Below are 6,000 nucleotides of genomic sequence, written 5' to 3' on the forward strand. Positions count from 1 at the left end.
AGTAGTCGTAAACCCAAAAATTATGTCGGTTGTTCAACAACGGTTATAAAATGAAAATAATCTGTAGTTAGAGCAATGGTGGCTAAGGGAATAGAACACTCGCCTCCCAAAGAGATGATCGGGATAAAATTATAAGGCTACGGAGTTGAACACGGTATTCGTAACGACAAAAATTGGGTCTGCAGTTCAACATTGGGCTATAATATAAAATAACCTATAATTGTCTTCGTTACTATTAATTCATTTTCGTGTCTGTAAGGATAGAATTTTGCATTCAAACTATTTAGGAATAGCTAAGAGACATAAATCTTTACAAGAAATCCTTTCCTGTTGATAATGCTAGCAAGCAGAATTTACCATCGTTTTGCCTTTAAAACAACAATTTATTGCAGACCGAGTTGTTTTTTGAAAAAAAAGGGGGGGGGCTATTCCTTCTTATGAAACCAAATGAATTATGCGGTGACAAAAAATTTACAATTTGTCCAGCAGATCATTAAAATTGAACAACTTCGGTGTTTTGTCTCTCGATAGCTCTCAATCTTTAAATACATCTCAAATTGTGAAACCACAGATGGACTGAATTTCTTTCACATTTTTATTTCACTTTCTCCTCCACAATTAACACTCTCGATCTCTCTTACTTTCTTTCTTGCGATTACAGCGCCGCTTTTACAGTGGCTATGCCCAACGTGACACCCGCCTTGACAATTTCACAAAAATAAACAATTTTCGACCGACACAAACGACAGACATAAACTGCAGTGCAATATATAATTCAAAATTCAGTTAAAGTTGGTTAGAATTAAATGTATAATTTCACAATTTACAGGTCTTTTATCGATACCTTTATTTGTTTTTGAAGTCACCACTCTAATTATATTAACATCGCCTGGGTGAATTATCCTCACCTTTCACTAAAACCACTTCATTTTCTTTAAACTCTTCGCTTCCCTTATTCCATTTAGGTCTAGTCTGCAGACGATTTAAATAATCTGTTGAAGAAATGAGTTGAAGGTTCGACCCTTTTCTGATAATAGCTATCAAACTTTACTCTGCTAACAAATTATTTCTGTTCAAAAATATAGTATTCATACATTTTCTGGGTATTCCTTAATGTTTTTTTTTTTAAATATTTTAAAGTTAGAAAAATATCTCAATGGTTGCCGTCATCATTTTCTAATTTTAGTTTTCAACTTTTACTGTTAAATAAATGAAAGCATATAAGAAAACTTTTATAGTATCATTTTGTCCGATATTAATCTGAACTATAAAAGTGTTCTTCTATTTTATTAATTGGAATGCCTAATTTTAATGTATTTTCTTATTTATTATTACAATAGCAAATTTTGTTGTATATATTATCTCTAGGAAACAAAAATCTTAAATGCTAATTACTAAAAAGTTAATCTTCGAGCATATAATAATGGAAATATTACACTCAATCATAAATACTTAAGGTTAAGGCGTTATAATAATGACATTAAAAAATATATTATAAAATTGGACGAATTTTTAAGCATTAATAACTTTTACTTTTAAAGTTCAAAACTTTTTTTCTTTTTTTTCGGCCTTGTACATTTTTTTTCTTTCCTGTTTAAAGTTGCAAGGCGGTATCGATTTCAATGGCGAAATTAAAAGTTCTTAAGCGTCTGAACAAAAAACACGAAACATAATGCTTTAATTCACCGCATTATAAATTCTTCCAGCACATTTTATTATTCTTTTGACGTCACCTTTATATTTTCTGAAATAAGACATGGAAAATCGCGTTTTCTCATTTTGTGTTTCATAAACAGTTCTTGCCGGTTGCTATCTCGTATTTGACTACTACTGTAAAGTTTTTGCAATCAGATGAGAAGAAAATCACCTCAAATTAAACAAAAACTATAGAAAACAATGAATGCATTGAAATAAGTTAAAAAAAATGCTAGTTACATGGGAAGTAATTTATTTTTAAAGCGAGATGATGTGCGCTGTGACGTCACTGATTGAAATCAGAAGCTCGGAGCGGCACGAGTCTCTTCAAAGGAGTGACCTAGCCTTTCTATTGTCTCTTTAGCCCTGCTTGCACTAGGCAAATCTGCCATCACTTGGTTTTTACTTTTAAAAATCCCCTTAAGACATTTAAGAAATTTTTTTTATTATTCCCTTAACAACTGATCGTCCGTTAATTATACAAAAACTGGCTCGAATGTTGGCTAAAGTAGCCTCAAATACCTGTATGCAAATAAAGAACATGATAAAGATTAACAATTGATTCAGAAAATTGATGATTGTTTGGAATTAAGATAGGATATTTTTGTTCTGAAGTTAAGTTCGAATGTTTAAGTCTGCCACCAACACGAAGTATATGCATTTCATCTAAAAACGGAGATAAATTTAACAAATTGTAATAAGATGGTAAATCGCTGTCCTTTTTCAAAACACTTAATTTCTTTCATAAAATACACTGACAGAACATTATTCACTAAATAAATTCAAGTGCAGTTAAATTGCCATTTTTATGATATGGGCTTCTTGCATTTCCCTTGAAAAGCAAACACCATACAATGATTCTTCGCAATTTCGAAAACGAACACTTATCAATGATAGGGAGTATCTTAGTATTTTGTACTACAAAAAACACAATATCATTTTGGTGATCTTTTAGCTCTTTTTTTTGTATAATTCACTGTTCGACATGATGTGGAATTCACTAGGTATGTATGTTCTCGCTAATACAACTATTAGTGTTTTCCACTTTTAGTATTCCACGTAGTAACCTCGTAATTTTGAGCTACTCTCAGAAGACTAGGAAACTCCTGGATTAAACATTGGGAACGACTAACCCTCGCGGTAGACTTTTTGATAGACTTTACCAGCCGTTGCGTAAATGAAGAATAAAACCGCGTAAACCCCTCAAATCAATTTAATCTGATTTCCTTCACTTCTTTTCAACACTTTTTAATAATTTTTACTGATATAGTAACAAAATCTTTTGTATGTATTTTACTTGAGCCATTTTACCGTAGTTAACAAGATGCACACATTTAGTCTATTCACTTTACAAAGAAGTTCTGATTATAAAATATGAAGTAAATAACATTATGCATGAAATGAGTCCAGCTACATGTTTTTATAGTAAATGTACACATTTAGTCTATTTACTTTACAAAGAAGTTCTGATTATAAAATACGAAGTAAATAACATTATCTATGAAATGAGTGCAGATTTATGTTTTTATAGTAAATGTACACATTTAGTCTATTCACTTTACAAAGAGGTTTTGATTATAAAATATGAAGTAAATGGCATTAAAAAATTTTGAAGTAAAAAAACAAACTTTTTTCTTACTCGCTGAAATAATTTTAATCAATCCCTAATGTGTCCTTTATTTTTGCCTTTTTTACCAAGATTCTGTTGTTGTTGTCGTTGTTCATTTACGTCGCACTAGAGCTGCACAATGGGCTATTGGCGACGGTCTGGGAAACATCCCTGAGGATGATCCGAAGACATGCCATCACAATTTTGATTCTCTGCAGAGGGGATGGCACCCCCGCTTCGTTAGCCCGACGACGTGCTCGCGAAGTCGAGCGCTTTACGGTAGAACAGTTTAATGAGGACCCATACCGCACACCCTCGGTCCCTACGCAGACTGATCCAAGTGGTCACCCACCCGCACACTGACCGCAGCCAGTGATGCTTGACTTCGGTGATCTGCTGGGAACCGTGTCTTAACGATCACCAAGATTCTGAAAATATATTATAGATAGATTCCAAAATTCTGAAAATATATAATATATGGAATGACTTATGACACAGAAGCAATATTTTTACATTATTTCACATGTTTTACATTTTTATATTGAATTTTCCATAATCCCTAGAAGAATTCTAGAATCCAGGTGAAAATAGAAATTAGAAAATACAGTCTACAAGGTCTGTTTTTAAGTATGGTCCGTTTTGTTGTGCACACTAATAGATGACGCTTGCGTCGCAACGAGTACTTGCGACGTGTCTCAGCAATCCTTGGAAACAAATGTGCTCAGTTAAAGCTGTGAATGTATCCTGTGCGGTCAGTTCTGTGTCTTTAAAATGCTCAAATTTTACAAATCATCCGCCGCTTATGAGATGCGTTTTTAATCGGCAAAAACCCTGCCTGCTGCATACATTTATCTGACAGATTTCTGAAGCTTACGAAGCTTCCTACTAGCATGCTAACAGAAAATTTCGCTACTCCATGACAGTGACTCTCTTCCCGGCTCAGTCCCGAGCTCTATTGGCTCTTTCGGCTGGGAAGTTTTGGATCACCCCTCATCAGCACAGTCCTTGCGCTAAGTGATTTTCATCTTTTCCGATGTTCTAAACATCGTTTAACCTCAACCAGTACAACGCTTACGAAAACGTGAAAACGGCCGTGACCTCTTGGTTATCAGAGCAGGTGGCAAGTTACTATGAAGAGGGTATTCTATATCTAGTTGTAAGGTATGATAAGTTGCTTAAGCAAACTTGCAACTATTTTGAAGAAAAAAAGAGGAGAAACGTACTTAGAATCAAAGAATAAATTTGCTTCATGAAAATTTTCTTTCATTTGGTTTTTATTTTCAAGTGGCCCTATTTAAAAAATTGCCCTCGTAAAAGGATCATTACATTCGAAATCAAAACATCATTACATCAAAACATACCTTGCACAAAGTAGCCCCCAAGTAGCCCCACTTGGGGGCTACTTTGTGCAGCGATAGGAATTCAGTTTAATAATCATGTTTTTAGTAAAATATTTATATAAAATTGTTAAAAAAGTTAATTGTTGACATTTTTAATAATAAAAACATCAGGATATGTAAAGATATTAGTTTGAAAATAATTTTCAGAGTTAAAAAACCATTTTTTATAAAGAATTTTTTCTTAAAAAGAATGTTTATTTCAAAACATTTGAAGTTAACAAAAGGAAACCATATACATTTTTGAACATTGAAATGGATGAAATTTCAAAAATAATGATTATTACATATTCATTAACATTTATAATATTGATAAATTTGAACATAACATGCTTGAATGAACATGACGGAACTTGCTCTTCAGTTTCTATCAAAATCACCTGATGTCCTATAAAATATATTTTTATGTGTTAAATCATTTGATTAATTAATTAGAAAAATCTTTGTAGAAGAAAAATAATAGTTTACCAGCACGTTTCACGTGTTTCTTGTGAATTTTATTAGAGATAGTATTTCCGTGAGATTTTGTTCTTCGAGAAGCTTCTGCAATCGACATACCACCAGCAACTGCTTGCAAACATTGTTGCAGCCTTTCTAAAGTGTAATCACGGTAGTTTCTCGTTCCATGTATTTTTTTTATAACGTCCGACCATTTTTCTGTCGAAAAAAAAAGAATGAAACTTTGCACAAAGTAGCCACACAGTGCATTTTTTTTTCATTTTCCGTTTATTTGTTACTAATTTTCAAATTTTTTTAACGCTAACATGATATAATTGTTTATTAACATATAAGTAAAAAAATTTGCACTAACGACAATTGTTTTATCAACGTCTTTGCATTTCACAGCAAAAGTTTCCATGCACACTTTTCGACGTCCGACGTTCTCGGAAAGTTGTTGACATTGGATAAACAAAACACACTCTGAGATTGTTTAAAATTACGAAAAAATGTTTGTAATAATAAGAAAGACTTCTATCTTCAAATTCCACACATTTTCCAACTGGAGTCAGAAAGAGAGGCAGACCCCGACTGAGATGAGCGGATTGCCTCCAAAGGGACTTTACCACAATCAAGGTCAGAGACTGGAGAGCCGAAGAAAGGACTGGTGCAGTCTTCTTGAGAAAGCCAGGGTCCACCGAGGACTGTCGAGCTACTGATGATGATGATAATCAAATAGTAACGAAAATTTTACCTTACGAAAGTCATCGTGCACTTAAATGTTTTCCTATTTCAGAATTAAAATTATCGTCTATTGCTCTAATTTTTAATATATTTATTTGCAATTTAGTATCAAACTTG

This window comes from Parasteatoda tepidariorum, chromosome 4, assembly GCF_982258835.1.
Source record: "Parasteatoda tepidariorum strain Cologne lab strain chromosome 4, Ptep-v5.0, whole genome shotgun sequence".
NCBI lineage: Eukaryota > Metazoa > Arthropoda > Arachnida > Araneae > Theridiidae > Parasteatoda > Parasteatoda tepidariorum.